The 20440-nt window shown below is 45.2% G+C and overlaps 1 protein-coding gene across 3 annotated transcripts in view; it reads right to left on the bottom strand.

Moving 5' to 3' along the window:
- Window positions 1–18453, bottom strand: part of Map3k14 (mitogen-activated protein kinase kinase kinase 14) — a 42693-nt gene extending 24240 nt beyond the window's left edge. For 2 of the 3 annotated variants that reach the window (XM_015495549.2, XM_048789878.1), the window contains exon 1: window positions 18312–18453. The gene's annotated coding sequence lies outside the window, so the exon portion shown is untranslated. Of the gene's footprint in view, window positions 1–12948; window positions 13077–18311 lie in introns of those variants that run through there. The other variant, XM_048789875.1, reaches the window with a different exon arrangement.
- Between the last annotated feature and the right edge of the window lie 1987 nt (window positions 18454–20440).

Raw genomic sequence — 20440 nt, 5'->3', positions numbered from 1 at the left:
GCCCCTGCTATACTCTAAGGCTTCACTGTCCAAAATGGTAGTGCCTGGCAACAAGCTATATTTAATTAAAATCAAGAAAAATTTAAAAATCAGTCTGTTAGAGTAGCTCCCACACTGGACGGTGCAGATGGAAGACATTTCCATCACTGCAGAAAGTTCCAAGGTCGTGCTGATCTGAGGTTGTGACAGCAAAGCTTTCTCTGACAGCAAAATTTCTTTCTTAGGATTCTGGGACAGGAATGAAGTTTAGGCTAAATGAGTTTTTGATTCACTAGAAGATACAAAAATAATGTTTTAACTGTTGCTCTTTATAGAAGATAACCTTTCTAAAATGAAGCATATATTTCAGTTCCCTCTTTTAGTAAGTGCACAGTACAATAAAAATGCCAAACTGGGAACCAGAAGTTATGGGGTTATCTAGCCTTGGCAACTTTTTTTTAAAAAAGTGCAGTATGGCCATTTTTGTGGAATGAAATCCCACCTCAATCTATATATAAAGCAAGCAACTGGCATGTGACTTATGTTAGAAATAATGGCTCTGGTTCAGGGAGGTGGGCAAGACCTCTACCTGCTCCACTTCCTCCACCCACCAAGGACCCCTGAAGAATCCCAGGTCTTGAAGAAAAGAGTTTGAGAACCACTGGCCTTGGAAATCTTCTGAAGTTCCTTCTAGTTCTGAGAACATAACAGATTTGTCAGAATAATTTGTGGCCTGGATGACTCCAATCCAGAACAACAATGGTCAATATTTACTAAGCACCTACCATTACCAATCTCACTTTCAGATGTGAAGGTATGGCCTAGAGTGGTGTCGCAGGAAAGTTCTGCAGCTATGGAATAAAGAGGCGGGGCCTAGCTGCTGCCTCCTGAGCCTGCGCATTAACCTTGAGCAGCACCCCCAACTTCTCTCAGCCTCTTCAGAGTTGTTTCAAGGGTTCAGAGAGATTACAATACATGAAATGCCAACCAGTTGGCCCAGCCAATAGACAATGCTAAATAAATGTTCATTCCCTTCCCCTTTACCAGGCTGCTAAGTGCCATCACCTGGCCACTGTGACTCCTCTGTTTTGGCAGCCTGTAACCAAGGTGTCTGCAGGTGACTTATGGCTATGGCACCCATACTTGGATCCCTGGTTCTCCATATATGAAAAAGAAATGCAAATATCTGCCCTACAGGGCCATCTCAAAATGCCCACGGAGGGTCCAGAGCAAATCCTTCTCACGCCTATTTCATCTGGAAATAAAACCCTGCCCTTCTTTGAATGCCCAGAGAGGGTAATAGCAGAAGTGGAATGACTCAACTTCCTCAATAAGATATTGGTTGAAAACCAGTGTCATCCTGATGCTTCCTCTTTTCAGTCTTCAGCTTGCCTGGCCATCAGGCCACGCTGGGCAAGCTCCTGCCATCAAAAACGAGGGGCTGAGCAGGAAGGGGGAACAAGGGCCAGTGCCAGGGCCAAGTGAGCCAGCCTGGCGAAACAGCTATCTGACTAGAAGGACCCGAAGTCTCCACACAGGCCCAGCCCTGGCCCCCTTTTCTGTCCTGCCTGCCTTCCCTGAGCCCCTGCCTGGCCTCTTTCCAGCCGAACTGATTCTTTGAAAAGCTGGGCAGCCATGGCAGTTCAGGCCCTAATTCCTTTCCTTGTCCCCTGTTCCTCTCACAGGGAATGCCTTCTTGCCTCTTCCTTTATGTCTGTGCAAATCTCAGATATTTTTTCAGACCTATCTCCTTGGTGAAGCCTTTATGGTAGCCTCCTGCGTTCACTCAGCAAGTGTTCGTGAAGTATCTCCTAAATGCCAGGAAGGCAATCACCACCACAACTCTCAAACACTTGCATGTGCTGTGCGCTGTGCTGGGTGCTTTATCTGCATTACTGATGCACCTCACAGCAACTCTGCAAGGTTATTGTTATTGTTCCCATTTTACAGATGAAGAAACTAAAGCTCAGAGAGGTAAGTTACCTGCCAGAACAAAGGAGGTTCAATTTACACAATTAGAGCATCTAGCAGGGGGTTAGCATTTCAACCTCTTCGCCCATTCCCCAAAATCCAAGGATGGAGAGTTCTTCTCTAGAATAAAAGCTTGTTGACTATAGTATCTGGAACATCTAGGAACTGAGCAGTATTATTAGCTATGTGAGTATTATTACCCATTTTACCTATAGGATCTTCCCATCCACTGTTGGTAGTAATTTCTCAGCCCTTGTAGACAGAAAACACAAGAACTAAGAAAGAACGGTCTCATCAGTAAAGGCTGAATCAGCAACGAACAGGTCAGACTTCTAGTTGAATTGCATCATTATGTTCCTGAGCTGTTATGATTTTTAACTTTATTAAAAATCATAAAATCCACACACAATACACAATACACAGGTAAAAAACCCAAGAATTCCCAGTAAGATGGGGCTGCCTTTACTGAAAGAACCATTTAAGGATGTTCTTTGGAAAAAATAAAAGTAAACCAGAGAAAAGAAATTTGATGCCAGAAACAATGGTAGGCATGAGAACTGATGCAATTCATGTTGGCCAATTTAATTAACAACTGAGAATAAAAAATTAGTTTAAAACATTAAAATCTAGACAAGAATAAGGAAAAAGGGTAGAGTGGGTTGTTCAGTGGATAAAAGATAATAAGATCCTTGGCTTTTGGGAAAGTTTATATATGAAAATGTTTACATATTAGGTGAGAGTGATGGTGCATGCCTGTAATCCCAGTGTCTTGGGAGGCTGGGGCAGGAGGATTTCAAGTTCAAAGCCAGCCTCACCGCTACAAAAACAAAAAAACAAAAACAAAAAAACCAAACCCCAAACCAAAGAAACCCAAAAACCAGAATTTTAAAGGGTATAGTTAGATGCTGACTAAAAGAAACAACACAAAATTGTAGAGAAGAGTTTGAAAATAGAGGGATGGGAGGAGAGATGCTAGGCCAATACTAACCAAAAAACATGTAATATTCACACTGGACAGAATACTTATGACACGAAGACCTAACAATCACTTGTAGATACCCAACAAAGGGCCTCAGAGTCCATGGCTGGAGGCAGGGTGGGTGAGGCTTTTGGTGGTAAGGTCTTGTCATCAATCAGGGTGTCCTGTTCAACTTCAGAGCACTCTAGGGTCATAGAGCACAACCGGCTTGGGGCAAGCCCTGGGTTTGCTGGGTGCTGGGAGGGCACTGAGGAGGTATATACGATATAGGAGCGTGGGAACAGAGACATGCAGCAGGCACAAGGGGACACCCAGCCTTGACTGGGAAAGTCAAGAATTGCCCAAGAAAAAGAGAGGGTGTTCCAGGTAGAAGGCACAGCAAGCTAAGGCCCAGAGGTGAGTGTGAGTAGGGATCACAAATGCCTTGAAGCTGCGGGTGGGTTAACTTAAGCCACACAGTCACAGGAGATGACACTGCAGGTGAAGTTCAGGTACCAGGCCATGCAAGTGCACTTGGTCCTCATATATGGTCAGCGCTTCATTCTCAGAAAAATAAGGGGGCTAAAATTCTGCACTACTTTATACTCTTGGGGGCAGAGCTGCAGATGGGGGACCCCACAGGGAGATGGGGGATGCTGGGCATCACAAGAAAATGTGGCCTGTGGTGCAGAACCCTCATGCCAAGCTGGCACAATGCCATTATAAGCTACAGCACTCTGGAAGGCCTGCTTGATTTTTTCTCTCAGGTGGAGACAGAGTGGGCAAGTGATCACTAGAAAGGAGGCAGGGGCATCCCCAGGGTTGGGCACTCTCAGTGAAACTCAGTTGGAGGAGCATCTGGAACCTGCTCCCAGGCCAGGTTGAAGTCTGCTTCCCAGGAGAGCAATTTCTGCATATGCATTTCCCATTACAGAGAATATGAAATATGACAGTTCATCAGTCATTAAAGTCTTCCCGATCAATTATGAAAAAAATAAAAAATAAAAACAAAGCCAAAACCTGACATGCCCACAAAAAAACTGGTCTTACTGCCAATTTCACAGGCCAAACTGCAGGGTAAATACAATTTATGACTGTCCTCCAATTCTCACCACATGTCTGAGATCAGCAGGCCCAAGTGTACAGAAAAACTGCTTCTATATACAAAGCCCCCTCAGATGCCCAAAGCAATCACCTCACATCTGTTCTACCAGCACAGATCTCACCCACTTCCAGCTTCTCCCTGATCTCCGCCCATCCACACCCCCCTGTGCTCATCCCAAAACATGTCCTTCAGACAACTTCAAGCTCAAAGACATCTGTTGGCACTGATTGTGGGACCAGTCCCAAGTCTGTGGTCTACAATCTATCTGACCACTGTTTCCGAAACATGGGAAACTTTGACTCTGGTTAGTCTAACCTCTCCCCAATCCCCTAACTACTCAACTCTGTGGGTCTCATGGGGCCCCCCCGGCACTTCCTACTTGTTCTTCACAGGCAAGCTCAGGCCTTCCACCTCCAGAAAGCCCCTCCCAACAGCTTGGCCCCCTTTTTTGACTGCTAATAGCACCTCTCTCCTCACCCTCACCCTGACCCTTAATCACACACTCACCCCCTTTCAGTCTTCAAAATAATGCAGCTGAAAGATATCAGGGGTTATACTAAGAGATGACAGCTACTTTTTGTGTGTACAAGTCAGAATTGCATCTAGGTATGGAACAAATAGAAATACAGAGAAAGATGCATAATCAAAGGGTTTATACAGTATTTTTATAATAGTAAAAAACTGGAACAAAAGGTAATTATTAACGAAATCACTGCCTATCCATTAAAATGTTTATAAATAATTATTAATAATATGAAGAAATGCCTATGGAATACAATGTTAACAGAAAAAGGACACAGAATTATATCTAAAGTATGACCCCCAAGTCTATATAGTATATTAACATTCATAAAAAATAGATACCCAGCCCAGACATAGAGCAATGGTTCTCTTTTGGTGGTAGGTTTATGGATGTTTTAATATTTTTTATAGTTTTTAAATTTTTCCAGTAAGTATATGTTAGTCTTCTCAGTTTTCATTTTTTTTAATAGATGTTTTCAAGTGGTTAAAAAAATACAGAAAAAATATAACATGAAGCATAAGTCCCTCCCACCCTTCCCGCATTCCACTGAGGGGATCCCCCTAGTTTCTTGTATATCCCTCCACAGATGTTCTCTGTATTACTTTTATAATGAAAACAAGCTACAACTAAAAAATGGATCTCCTTGTATGGGATAAGGACTTAGGAGACGTGGTCATTTTTGTGAGGGGGCTTGATAAATTCGGGGTGAGCCGCCCTCCCCCCCATGCACGCGCAGGCGCACATGAAACCTTACCTTTGAGGTGGTCACTGAGCTCTGGCAGCTGGGTTACTAAACAACAGGCTGGAGATGGTTTTGGTTTTCATTTCACTCTCTTTCTTGTTCCCCTGGGGGCTGTGAGTTTTATCAGTTGTGACTCAAGAAGGAAGGTGCTCGGAGACAGCTCCATCAGCTGCCCTCAAATTGATGGCCACCGCCTTGCTGGTATCTGTCATCATCCAATGATGAACGTATGCAGTGGTTACAGGCCTGTGCTCATGCTGAATGTCAGGGATGCTCTTGGGATGAGTGGCCTCAAAGAGTGGCAAATATAGAAGAACTGGACCACAGAGAAAACCACTGGTCCTTCCTCTGCTGCTGACATGAAGGGCTGGGATTGGAGGGCTGGTCTAGTCTTATCCCGGGGGCAAGCTTTTTTTTTTTTTTTCCTTAATATTTATTTTTTAGGTGTATTGGACACAACACAATGCCTTTATTTTTAAGTGGTGCTGAGGATGGAACCTGGGTCCTGCCCGTGCTAGGCGAGCTTGCCCCCAGGGGCAAGCTTTTTGGCTAGTCTCCCCTACCTTGCTTACATATGATCTCAAACCCTCCTTTTCTTAAAAAGTAAAATAAAATAAAATCTTTCTGGACATGGTGGCTCATGACTGTAATTCCAGCAGCTTAGGAAGCTGAGGCAGGAGGATCAGGAGTTCAAAGCCAGTCTCATCAACAGCGAGGTGCTAGGCAACTCAGTGAGACCCTGTCTCTAAATGAAGTACAAAATAGGGCTGGGGATGTGGCTCAGTGGCCGAGTGCCCCTGAGTTCAATCCCCAGTACCAAAATAAATAAATAAATAAATAAATAAATATTTACTTTTTTAAAATACAAAATACTTGTTGGTTTTAAAATTTAAGCAATACATAAGTGCTCTATAAATCAAAACAACAATAAAAAACTAAACCTAACAAAAATCCCTTAAGAATTCCCTCTTCCCTGAAACATAAGAAATATTTAAGCTTTGTGTAAATCCTTCTAGTTCCATTACTCTACATATATAAACATACAGGGGCTGGGGATGTGGCTCAAGTGGTAGTGTGCTCGCCTAGCATGCGTGAGGCACTGGGTTCGATTCTCAGCACCACATAAAAATAAAATAAAGATATATATAAAAAATTAAAAGTTAAAAAAAAACATTCAGGATGGCACTATATTTTAGATAAAGGGAATGTAATCCCTGATATTCTATAAATTACTACCTTCACTTAATTTGCATTTCAGTACATAAAGATCTGTCTCATTTTTTGTGGTAATGGGGATGGAACCTAAGGCTTTGTACAAACTAGACAAGTGCTCTTCCACTGAACTACATCCCCAACCCCTTTTTATTTTATTTTGAGGCCCAGGCTGGCCTTAGACTTATGATCCTCCAGTCTCAGTCTTCCAATTTATATTTCACTTAAAAAAAATGGCTCCTGAGATTCCATGCTACAGATATATCATCATTTCTCCACCTATTCTTCTATGGATGGACTTTGTTACTAATTAAATTTTCACTTTCTTTTTCTTTCTTTCTTTCTTTCTTTTTTTGTGGTATTGGGGATCAAACACAAAACCTTGTTCATGCTAGACAAGTGCTCTGCCACTGAGCCATATTTTTCACTTATACTTCAAAAAGGCCCACCCTTATCACATTTTTGTATATTTATATGAGTAACTGTAAGTGGTAAATCCTGGGGGCTGGAATTTCTGGGTGAGTCTTTTGTTAGCAGACTGTTTTCTCCTATTTTTATGGATTGGGCAAGTAGGCAGCATCAGACAGTGGTTCCCAAACACACTGGTTATTGCTGGAAAGATGATCCTTGCCCTCAAGGTATTTGGGGTTGGGGGCAAAACTGGGTAGAGGGATAAATAAATAAAGGACTTCCAAAATGATCGTAGGATCAGAAGGGCTTTTGGAGGTAATCTGTTCCAACATATCTCTTACCAGTGCTGAGGGATGGCTATCCGGCTATATAACAGGGTGGCCTTGGAGTTGCAAAAGCCAACTTTCAATCACAGTTCCTCAACATTCTGGTGTGTACCACCAGGGCACAGTTTATTTAATCTGAGACTTTGTCTCATCTGTAAAATAGGCATCCTCAAACCTACCTAACAGGATTTTACAGAATGATTAACTATACGAAACAATGTTTAATTTATACAATACAGTGCCTGGCACCAGCATAATGTTCCTCCAGTGAGATGGAAGCTGTTAAGATGAGCAGTCCTTTCCATGTTTGAAGTGCAAGTTATTTGCAGGTCCTTGCCTATGCAGAGCTGAAATCCACCCCCACTCCCAGTTTCTAGCCAGCAGCCCTAGTAGCAGAAAGTCTATTACACACTGTTGGAGGAGGAGGAGGAGGAGAATCCTGAGAGCAGAAGGGCACAACAGTCAGCAACCAACCCCTGAGGATGTCTCTGAAGAACATTCAGTAGACCCCATCTGGCCTGTCTCCACTACCAACATGCTGGTTGTCAATAATAATACAAATTAATAATGGCAACTATTTTTTGTGGGGGAGGGTACTGGGGATTGAACTTGGGCACTGGGCCACTGAGCCACATCCCCAGCCCTATTTTGTATTTATTTCTTTAGAGACAGGGTCTCACTGAGTTGCTTAGTGCCTTGCCTTGCTGAGGCTGGCTTTGAAATTACGATCCTCCTATCTCAGTCTCTGGAGCTGCTAGGATTACAGGTGTGCGCCACAGCTCCCGACTAGTGACAACTATTAATGCTTGCTATGTATCAATCCTCACAAATCCGAGAAAGCCCTTTATGGAGGAAGAAACAGACTCAGTCGATGAAGTAATTTGCCCAAGGCAACACTGCAGGGAAATAGCAAGGGCAAGGATTTACACAGGGGACTTTTACATCAAAGCCCGTACTCATAGCCATGACACTGAATCCCCTTTCAAATGATCTAAACTTTAAAATTGGGGCCCAAATGCAGAAGCTGTCATAAGCCAAAGATTTGTTGGTGAGAAACCCAGGGACTGACCCAGGAGGAAGCATCTTAATTAGGAAGCATGAACACAGCCAGTTTATGTTCTGGAGAAAGAAATGGGGAGCAAAGACTCTAAGGCAAGCCCGTGTTCTTTAGACCAGCGCAGGGCCCATCCCAAGGACCAACTCTATGACAAAGTTCAAATCTGCCATTCATTTTATAAGTCTGCTGCTTCCAGGCCACCCCACCCCACCCCAGTACTGGGAGGATTGAACCCAGGGCCTCATACATGCTAGGCAGACATTATTCCTTATAGAGTGATTAACTCTAGAATGATTAAACATCTCTACCAACTGAGCTACATCCCCAGTTCTTTTAAAATTTTGAGATAGAGTCTTGCCCAGGCTGGTCTCGAATTTGTGATCCTCCTGCCTCAGCCTGGGATTATAGGCGTGTATTACTGTTCCTGGCTTCCAATCTTCTTGTCTATATTATTATTCTTTTATAACATAGCCTACAGTATCAACTACCATTGTCATAAATATGGTCGATACTTTGTCTCTAGGCCCCTGATAAGGACATTTGATAAACTTTAGAAAAATAGCATTACAATGGCATTTTCAATTTAATGCTAAAATCCCGTGCACAGGGACAGCCTAAACAAAAGGAAAGCATGTGCCAGAGAGCATCATTGCTTCACAGAGGTCAATTTGCAATTGGAATGTGGGAGAACATGGAGGGAAAATGGTAGTGAGTACAAAAACCAACCTCACATGTACTTCACTTTATACAATGAGCAGCAGAGCCTGGCACAGTGGTGTATACCTGTAATTCCAGAGGGTCAGGTGCTAAGGCAGGAAGATCGCAAGTTCAAAGACAGCCTCAGCAACCTAGTGAGACCCTGTCTCAAAATAAAAAGAGCTCGGGATATGACTGAGTGGCTAAGCACCCCTAGGATCAATCCCTGGTACCAAAAAACAAACAAACAAAAAAAGAAAAAACAGGGCNTCCCCAGCTCCCTTCCAACCCCTGCCCCACTCCCCCCCCCGAAAAAAAAAAACAGCAAGGAATTTTTTATGTATATTGTGCCAAAACAATTCAAGTGTCATTGAAATCTGCAAGTTAGAATATTTTGTGTAACTAAATATTCTCATGCATATAGTAGGGGCTGCAGTATATACCATTCAACAATGACCAGTTTCCAAATATCTATCTGCTGTCCTTGAGTCTAGAATCATGCCAAACATAGTTTCTTTGATCATTTAAAATGCATTTGATGATCTTGCCAAGCCTTGAGACCATCATTACAAGCAACTCACTTATTTGACCTTTTAGATTAGATTCAGAACAAGGAGCAGGACCCTAGGATATAGTCAATTTTTCTGAAATATAACCCCACCCCCTGCTTTTTGGGGTTGTAAATCTGGTTTTTATAGGCTGTACTGGCTTCAGGCAGGGTCTACCTGTAATAAGAGAAGATGAAGACTGGCTCAGGCTCCTGTAAGGGAGGAAATTTCAAGTTCACAGTAGTTACTAGTGACTGGTTCTGAAATTGAGGAACTAGTTTGAGGAACTTCAGAATAAACAAGAAACCCAGATAAGTTGGCTTTCCACAGAAGACTTCCAAGGCATGGGGGGGATGGAAGGAAGCACATGGGCCACTCTGCCCTTTGGCAGTGGAACCCTGACCATGACCTAGTTTCAGACACCAGCCTAAATACTCTTTGACAAACTAGCTCAAGTGACCAGCTTGAGGACATAAGCGGCCAGGGTGCATTTGACATGTCCCTTTTATAATAACAAGACACATTCTTGTTCTCCCCTGGGAAGGAAGGAAAGACCTTGGAAGCCGGGTGTAACTCTCAGATGATCTCAGACCAATTCCTGGGAGGAATTTAGATTTGACTCTTGTGATTCTGCTCACAAATACTTATGCAGCAGTTTCCATGTTCCAGGCACTGTGCTGGCCAGCTGGAATATGACAGTAACCAAGTCAGGTGAGAACTTTCCCTGAGGTAAGCCTAAAAGCCTTGGAATGGTGGGCCTAGTTGTCAAGAAGCGTGATCACTCTCAGGTCTTGGGCTATCAGCCTATGACTCAGTCTGAGGGGCACCAAACACATGGGATTTGCCGGTGTGGTCTCTCCTTTTCTCTGTATCTCCAAAGGTGGGAGAGGTCGGCCCTGTTTTTTCTTTTTTTGTTTGTTTGTTTTTTGGTACCAGGGATTGATCCTAGGGGTGCTTAGCCACTCAGTCATATCCCGAGCTCTTTTTATTTTGAGACAGGGTCTCACTAAGTTGCTAAGGGCCTTTCTAAATTGCTGGGGCTGGTTTTGAATTCATGATTCTCCTGCCTCAGCCTCCTGAACCACTGCCATTACATTTTTTTTTTGGTGGTTCTGGGGATTAAACCCAGGGCCTTATACATGCTAGGCAAGCACTCTACCAATTGAGCAGGGCTCCCTGGGAGCTGCAGCTCATTGCCACTGCCCAGCATCACCACAGTCTCCTACCATGTGTCGTTGCCCAGGGAAAAGATCAAATTCAAAATGTGAAGTATGGTTTCAACGGAATATGTATTGCTTCTGTACCACCATAAAGGTGAAAACCCTTAACTCCAGTTTCTTGCAATTTGCAGAGCTTGGCACAGTTGACACACCCTGGCAAACATTCCCTGAGTAAAACAATGACTGACACACTCCTGAAGAATAAGTGAAGGCCACAGGCTCTGAGATGTCTAATCGTATGGCCCACAGGAGGGGAAAGAACCAGATCCCTGCAGAAGGGGCCATATCATGGAGGTTATATTCTGACAGCACCCCAGCAAGAAAGTGTCCTGTAAACTGGCTGCTGTCAGTCCCTTTTCTAAATGCTGACCCAGAGACCCCCTTCCTTCCTTTCTTTCTTCCTTATACTGGGTATTGAACCCAGGGGCACTTTACCACTGAGCTACACCTCCAGTCCTTTTTATTTCTTATTTTGAGATGGACTTGCTAAATTCCTAAGGCTGGCCTCAAACTTGAATTCCTTCTGCCTCAGCCTCCAAGTTGCTGGGATTATGCAAGTGCCTCACTACACCCAGCTGAGACCCATTTATTTCTAATGTGAGAGAAGATAACCCTTGTGTCCCGGACAAAGTCCACCCAGCTCAGATGTGTGTATGCATGCCACATGGGAGGTGGTACACCAACCTCTGTCTTTTACGTTTATCTCTATAGAGCTATTCCTGCTTCTCAAAGCACAGCATCTGCCATGAGGGACTGCTGGGCATGGCTGAAGGAGCTGGGTTCACCTAAAGGACTCCAAGCATAATGTTAATTGGCAATCACACGCTCATTCCAGGCTGGCTATACCCCCTTTCCTTTCAAGTCTCTCCAGTGTACCAACTAGAACACTGATTCTGCCCCAGTTAAAGGAAAGGTCAATGTTAGTAGAGGGTGGGTGGTGGATCTCAGATACAATGGCTCTTTGCACTTATAGGTAGCCAGCATCTAGAGATGACATCATGCTTTGCCCTCAAGGAAGGGCCTCTCACTGACAGAAGCCCAGCAGATCCAGCTGGGATGATGCCCGAGCACTCTGGCTCTTCTGGCCACCTGTACACCATGGGCAACATGCCATTTCTTCACAGAAGAAAGATGTGAAAGAGCTTCTAGGTGTCCAGTGGGTTGGGAGCCTTGCAAGCAATCACCCATTGTCACCAAATGCCCACTTTGGGTCAGACATTGCTTGGCAAGGTTGGAAAATGCCCTAAAGGTGCAGGCAACCTTTGAGACTTCCGGGTAACCCTGCCCAGACCTGTATCATCAACCTTGGCCTTCTTTTGATTACATAAAGCTCGTCATACAAGAGAGTGCCAAATAAATAGCTTTTTGTTTATTTTTTCTTAGACACAGGGCAGCAGCTGCTGGGCTCCACCCTTTCTAGGCCTGGTGGAGCTTGAAGGAAGGCTGAGAGAGACAGGATTGATGTGAGGAAATAAAAGGAGGAGCTGGTTAACAAAATAAAATTCCTGATCCAGCAGTAGTTCCTTTGACCAGTGGCAGCAAAGCCCAGCTCAAAGGAGCCCAGGTTTTAGTTCAGACTCGGCCATTAACTAGCTGGGCATCTTTTGGCAACTGGCTCAGTTTTTCTAGGCCACCATTTTGTCTTCTGCAAAACAGGGAGGGTACAAATGCTAATAGTTCTTTCTTCTTTATTTTTTTAAATTTTGATTTTTTTATTTTTGGTAGCAGGGATTAAACCCAGGGTGCTTACCACTGAGCCACATCCCCAGCACTTACTTTATTTTTTATTTTGAGAGAGAGTCTTGCTAAGTTGCTTAGAGCCTCATAAAATTGCTGAAGCTGGCTTTCAATTTGCGATCCTCCTGTCTCAGCCTCCTGAGCTGTTGGGATTACAGACATGCACCATGGTGCCTGGCCTAACCATTTTCTTAACAGAGTAGTTAGGGTCTAAGAATATTAGCCATGCCAGCCCAAAGTGACGGTTGGTTAGGCTAGACTGGTGGAGTGTGGGCACTGGAGCTGGGGAGGAGTCTGTGACTGAGACAGGAAACTGGAACACTTGCTAGGGAATAACAGTTCCTCTGTTGCAGCTCCATAAAGTCAAGGCCACCTTGTGCTTATAGATGTCCCTGACCCATCAGCAGTGCAACTCAACACCAACCGCATTAATCAAGTACAGAGAATATGAACAAACCTTTACCTTGATGGACACCTGATGGTGACTTTAGTGGGAAAAGAGTCAGCAGAAGCTGTAGCCACCAGAAACTCGGAGGGAAGGATGGCTCAGGTGTTCCACCTGCCCCTTCTTTCTGAGTCTAAACACTGGACCTGGAAACGCAGACAACCAGGTGGAGGCAGGCTTAGAATTCCAAAAGTTTCCCAAGGTCAGGGTGAAATCTAGCCTCTCCAATCACCAGAGCTCTTGCAAGCCTCCAACTCAGGTAGTTAGAAGGAAGGCAGTGGGGAGAGGGTTCCCCAAAAGGTCTTTCATATCAAAGTACAGTTTGTATCTCTTTGCTTTCTGCCAAGGGATTTCCCAGCTCCCTGGGGCCAAAGCTCCCCTCCTGCTGCTTTGCTGACTGTCCCTGGAAGTGGGCCATTTTCCACCCTCAAGGTGGCTCAACTCAGGAGCACAGGGACACTGCTGACCTGGGCTTTGTGCCTTGTTCACATGACCCCCCGCCAGAGGAGCCATCTGTCAGTCAGCAAGCCCAGAGCCTCCCGCTGGCTTCCTGCTCCCTGCCTCCTAGCCCTTGGGCTGGAATGAGAGTGATCTTTGGCAGAGAGCTTCTCAACAAGGTCTGCTCAGGACTTCCTCTGCAACTGTGCTGGGGAACAAATCACCCGTCACCTACACCCCTGCACGGGTGACTCACCTTCCAGAGAAAGTGCTCTGCTCACCTAAGCAAAGCTGCTTGGAAAATGACTAAGGCACCTATCAAATGCAGTGTGGGGCCAGCCAGTGACTGAGCAGGGTCCAAACACTGCCTCTCGCCTCCAGCCTGAAGTCAAGGGAGGGCTGCTGCGAGCCTGCTGCTTTCATTTTCATCTGAACCGAGCTCCACATGAAGCCTGACATCCGGTGATCTATTTTTTCTAAAAACTAGGTTCACTTTAGAAATGACTCTTCAGCCATCAAGTCAGCTTCCCCAAGAGAAAACAAAATGTTATTTAAAGGGAACATCCATCTGGTGGGAGTTTATATTTTTGTTTTATATTCAGGGAGAAGAAAAAATTTAAAGCCTAATATATATATTTTTTTCTTGTGAGAATTTAAGGGAAATCTATAAGTCCTGACTCTACAGATCCAGGGCTCCCAGACCTAGTAGTGGAGATAAGCTGATAAGATATTTTTCTAAGGGAGAAAGAGGGGGTGGTCTGGGGTGTCAAGTGGTGGTGGGAATATTACCCTACAGAACCAAATGTTGCCTCCCACCTCCAAAAGATCAAGTCCTTGTTGACTTATATCCACACAGCATTCTTTTTTTTTTTCCACCTCAGAGTTAGTGCTGGAACCTATTTAGCTACATGCAGGACAGCAGGAAGTCCCTAGACAGGCCCAGCTCTGCCAGAGGCTGGAAGTCCTGGGAAGCCCTGATGGTGCCCACTGCTTAGGATCGCCAACTATGACAGCACAGAGCCTGGGCCTTTTAAGGCTCATTTAGAGTGTGGTAAGGGCAGAATTTAGTGTAAGACTGGGAGAACGTTGACAGCTCAAACCTCTAGGCCGGAGAAACAGCCTCCTGGAGGTCCTACTGAGAAAATGACTCCTTGTCCTGTCAGGCAATCTGACTCTTCTTGACATCATCTTACAGAAAACAGGTCTAGTCACACTGTAGTAATCAGCAACTACTACTACTGCTATTACTACAACGACTACTACCACTAACAACAACAACAACAACAACAACAATTTGGCACTGAGCAAAACACTATAGTACCACCTCTGTTTTTTTCTGTTTAAAATTGTCCATGAAGTATCCTATCCCATTTACAGACCAGGCACCCAATGCTTAGAGAAGTGAAGCAATTTGCCTGAGGACACACAGGCAGACAGCAGCAGACCCCGCCTCCCCCAGTCTGTGTGTGCTGACAGCCCAAAACTACCACACTTGACACAGGAACACCGGGAATGGCTCTATTGCTTTGAACAGATCACTTGACCTCTCTGTCTTAATTTCTGGGAAATAAATGGGCATAGGCAGACTTGTCCAGATAATAGGCTATTTATCTTTTAGCCCTTGAATAATTAACAATATCAATCAATAGAAAATTGACTATATATATATCAATTATATAATTGCTACAATAGAAAAGTTGGCTTGGTTTAGTTAGGTTCAAACATTGTCACGTTTTGGGGAAAAAACAAACAAACACAAATCCTGATCCTTTCTTGAGCAAGTTAGAAAAAGCAGTTGACAGGAATTAGATGTCAGAAAAAGTGAGTTTAGACCTGGGCAAGACATTGATTCCCTGAGTAGTCTTGTCTACTCTATTTCTCTTTATTGGCTTCACTTTTCTAATCTCTGTTTCTTCATATAAGCACTGTAAGAAAATATAAAGACTGGCTACAAAATTACTCCTGATGCACATATTTCAAGGGGTTTTTAACAGGGTGCTAAGGGATTAAAGAATGTAAAACAAACAGCCATAATCCCAGCAATTTGGGAGGCTGAGATTGCAAGCTTGAGACTAGCCTGGACAACTTAGCAAGATTCTGTCTCAAAATCAAAAACAAAAAGGGCTCAGAATATAGTTTAGTGGTAGAGCACCCCTGGGTTCAATCTGCAATATGTATGTATAAATAAATAAATAAAATAAATAAATAAAGATTTAAAGCAGCAAGAAGGAAAGAGGATCTTTTAAACCAGAATACAAAGAAGAATACACAGGCCACTGAGGAAAACTTACTTTTTCTGCATTGTCACTTGGGCAGTAAAATAAGCCCAGAGCTAAGGACCCTGCACCTTAATGTCCCCAGTGCAGCAGAAATGCTCTCCTATACAATCTCCGCACACGCCTATCTGGCCTTCCCTTTCTAATCTATTGCTGTCAGTAGCACCAAGTCAACTCGGAGCTCTCACACTTTAAATGCTCACCCGACCCAGGGAGGACGCTCAGCCCCCATTCCTTTCCCTTATTCGGGATCTTGGTATGCCCAGCCCAGAGGGCTGACTTATCCATATGGCTCCCCAATCCACTCCCTGAATTGTCCTCCTCTCCACCAGTTTCACACTGGTGCCATCAAAAGTGCCTATAATGCTCAGATGTTTCCAGTTTAACTGAAATACTAAAATGGGGCAAACAGGAAGCATCAGACACAACTGCGGTAGTGACTTATTAATCACGAAAGCATAATTTTAGTTGCATTTTAACCTTTTGCCAGGAAAAAAAAAAAAAAGCTATGAGATGATGGAAGCCATCAGTAGAAATATACTGGTTGTATGTGTATCAAGCTGATTGCAACCTTTTATTTAGGACAGAATTTAGTTTTAAGATTTCTGCTTTTACCCAGAAAGAAAATCTGTGAAGCTAACCAGGATGAATCTGTCAGCTCTTCACAAGCCAGGCGGGCCTCTTAGGAAAGTCCATGTGCTGTCCACTGAGACAGGAAGAAAATAGGAAACTAAAACTGACAGACCAAAGTGATACAACACTCTTAAGAGGGGTCAAAACCCAAGTAAACAACCTCTGATAAAGTTTCTATCTCTTTTTCACCTCTACAGGTCTCTCACCAAATCCTAGCCAGAGATGATTCTTTATCACTTACCAAAAAGCTCACAACAGTCACCTAGGGCTGGACAACCAATCAGGGCTGGCCCTCTTCTCAGCATTAAGTGATAGATAAACACTCCAAGCAGATCACAAAGGAGTCAGTGTTCACCAGGAGACCAAAATGAGGAACCAAACTACCATCTGTTGAGGCGAAACGGCTCAACCAGACATTTTTGTTTAATAGATGAAGGCTCATTTGGCAGGGTCTCGGTGGTGCCGTTCCCACAAACTCTAACAGACAACACCAGAGGCAAAAACCCCCTTCAGAACTGCTCCTTATAATCAGAAAACAATCAGAAGATGACCTAAAGCTTAGCAGCTTATTGCTGTCTGATTTCACAAACTGGTACATATTATATTTCTGGGTACATATACTTGGGTACTTCTTTCTAAACTTAAAGGCAGACACCCTAACTTTTGACATCTTCTGAGAAGTTCATCACACCCTTCCAAATAAATGAGGATGTCTCAAAGGTGTTTGAGAAACTCAGAAGCCTGGCTTCACTCCAAAAACTCACTTTGACAATACTTTAGAAACATCAAGAGAAAATTGAAATACATCTTAAGCAATAAGCATCTTGCAAGAGTCCTCTCAATTAAGAGTATAAATTCACACCAAACATTTCTCCATCCTTTCTCCATCTGAATGCTATTACATGGTCCCGATTTAGGAGTCTGAGACACCCACTCTCAGTTAGCTAAGTGGCATCAGGCAAGATGTATGCCTATCACCTCAGGTACCTCACCAATAAAACTGGACAATCATAGAACACAAAGGGCTGAAGGGAAAAGATTACAGGTATGAAGATAATAAGCAAAAAAAATGCATTACTAATATTAAGATACTATCTTCCTTTAATCTTTTAGAAAGACTATTTTTTTAGTCACAGGGTTTTCAACATTTTTCCTGGAATAAACTTTAGTCTGCTATTTTGCGTCATGGTTCCATCTCATCATTTAATTTCATTCATTTTTAGAGTCCTTAATCGGTCATTGGTGCTCACTGTCTCTAGTTAACAAAAATAATTTTGTCATTGACACCACTGATTTCTGTATCTTTTCTCCATTCATCCTCTTCACATTAATTCATTCACACCCCAGTCCACCCTTGAGGGCTGAGAGCAACATTTTAACTTCAACTTGGAAGGAAAGACTTTTTCTGAAGTTAGCAAGCAACAATGAGGTTCCTGGGCAGGTGGGCATCTGCACTGTACAACTGGCCTCTTTCTGCCTGGTGCCCAATGGCTGCAAGTTGCCAGAGCCATGATGGGCTTCCATCTGAACCGACAGGTAAAGTCCCGATGGGTCGCGGTCAGCGAGAAGGGAGGATGCTGCGGGTGGCCGTTGATGGGGTGTGACATCAAGCACTTCCCAGGGAAGGCCAGAACAGGTGGGAGTGCGCACTTCTTCAGGGGGTCAGCCAGGGCGCAAAGCATGAGGGGCGGACCTGGTGCTGGGGCAGCTGCGCACGGCAGCAAGGGTACTGGGGAAGGGGAAGCAGAGCGCCCCTATGCGTGATCGAGTCGAACGTGTGGCCTGCGGAGGTGCGCGGCCTGCAGGCTCCGGGCGTCTGCGGCTCTGGCAGCGCGTGCTAAGGCGCGCGGGCGGACAGCCCGGGCGTCCAGGATCCGGCGCGAGTGGGTCCGAAAGCCAATGCCGGACTACTGATCCTCCCCGTTACCGCGCGGCGGGCCAGGCCGCAGCCCGGCCCGGGACTGGGGGACGACCCATCCCGGTCGCTCCCTCGGTGCCCAGCTTCAGGTATCGCGGCCCCGCCCAGTCACCTACCGGCTGAGCGCCGATCTCCCCAACCAAGCGAGTGTGGCGTGCCGCTGGCCAGCGATCTCCCGCCGCCGGCCGCCGAACGCAGTGCTCTGAGCCTACGATCGCCCCGCCCCGGCCCCGCCCCGGGACCGCGCCCCACCCCCTCTCCACCTTCTTGGCCATCCCCGGGGCCACGCCTCCCCCCACGGCTGCGACTTTGCCGGGCTTTGGAGCCTCCTTTCTTTGGCCACACCACGACCCTTGGCCCCGCCCAGTATCCCAAACCAGCCAATGAGACGGCCCATCACGGTCTGCTGTCATTCCTCTCCCCAGCAACGATTGGTTAACGAGGTCAAGTTTACAGAAATGGGCACTATTTCCGGTCAAGGTTTATAGAGGAGATTGCGGACCGATTTACAGAAGGCAGAGGCGGCCTTGGTGTTGTTGTAACTACACATGCGCACTCGGATTCTGGCACTCTTTTTTTTTTAAACCGGTTACATTCTTCTTGAGGTTACGGGAAGGAAGGGCGACTGTGCGCATGCGTGGGCACTCCCAGCTCTAACTTCGGTTACCCTAGAGATGGAGAGGCGCTCACCTCCCGGGTCTCGTTTTCTCCCTCTGCTGAGAGGGCGGGGCTGTTGTGGCGGGGGTGGAGGGTGGTCTGGTTGGAAATACTTTTATCGAGCACTTACTGTGTGGCTGGCACTGTAGAGTCCCTGAAGATGAGTAAGAAGGTTACACTGCCTGTCTTTAGAGAAGCTTGGGGAGCCAGGGGCCTGCACAGGGCAGACCACGTGTGTTGAAACCCAGGGCTAAGCGTGCTTGTGGCGTGGTATATCCCCTTTAGGCTGCTGGAAAAACAGTGTGGTGTGAGTGCTGCACGAAGCATCACCACTTGAATTTACAGGCCACAGAGCCAGAGACAAGAGATTTTTACATAAATGAGAAGATAGAGTTTGAGTATACACTGAGGTATCAACAGTGCCACTTTCAGAGTGGGGCTGGAAGGAGGGGGAAGTACGGAACGTATAGATAGTTTTACTTTTCCAGTATTTGCTAATGTTTCCGCAGTGGTCTTGAATTGATTTCCATAAACATTTCAGATTTTACGTTGTCATAATGAGGGATTCCTACCCTAGGCTTCCTGACTCCATCAGGGGTCTCCTGCAGGTGTGGGGGCTGGCTTGAGAAGTAATGAGCACTCCATCTCTGGAAGGGTTTGAGCCAAGGCCACGCCACCATTTGCTCGAGACCACTTTGCAGACAGTCCTAAAGCCTCTTTCTGGAGATTTGTACTCGGCAGACATCTGATTTAGGGGGCTACACATTCCTTCAGGTAGTTGTTGAAAACTCACAACCTGAGGGCCTCACCCACTCACCTAGGTCAGAAATATGCTTTATTTGGCTGGCCCTTTTGTGTGTGTGTGTATTTGAATGCCTTAGACTAGAGCCTACAGTCTCCTAGTCCCCAGATGGTTATCTTATTCCCAACCCACTCAACCTTATATCATGACTGCCCCCCCCCCCCGAAACATTTCAGGTTGGGGGTCACATTGAGCCTGTGCTCTGGAGCCAAACAGTCGTTGGGGCATATTCTGGCTCTGCCTGTGACCTGCTGGGAGATGGTGGGCAAGAAGGAAGCTGGACTTGGGGGTCCCTACAACTCCTTCCATTCCCAGGCTTTTTCATTTCAGTGACTCAAGGAGAGGGTGGAGCTGGGTCAGATGTTCAGGTTGGTATCAGGTCTTAGGTGCCTGTATGGTCCCTCCCATCACCTGTTGGCCTCTGGGTGCAGCACTTCTCCGGAAAGATGTGGGCACAGGCCCAGATTGTGCAGGCACTTCCTGGCTTGCTTTTGCCTTCTCCCTTTTTCACCCTTCTTTAGGACACCCAGTGTCCCAGTGAAGCCAGATTTAAAATTAGGTAGTCAGTGTAGTTAGGTAAACCGGGTCTAATATCGAGTGAAATCTAAAATGGAGGCCATGAGAATGAATCCCTGGAAAAGTTGAGCAACTCTTGAAATGTTAATGAAGTCCAGAAAACAGCCCCCAGCAGATTTAAAGATAGCCCATCCCAAAGAAATGTTAATGAACAGCCCCAGCAGATTTGAAGATAGCCCATCCAAAGAAGTGTTAAAGAAGAGCAAACTT

Source organism: Marmota marmota, unplaced genomic scaffold (assembly GCF_001458135.2).
Source record: "Marmota marmota marmota unplaced genomic scaffold, marMar, whole genome shotgun sequence".
NCBI lineage: Eukaryota > Metazoa > Chordata > Mammalia > Rodentia > Sciuridae > Marmota > Marmota marmota.
This window is presented reverse-complemented; position numbering and strand designations above follow the sequence as displayed.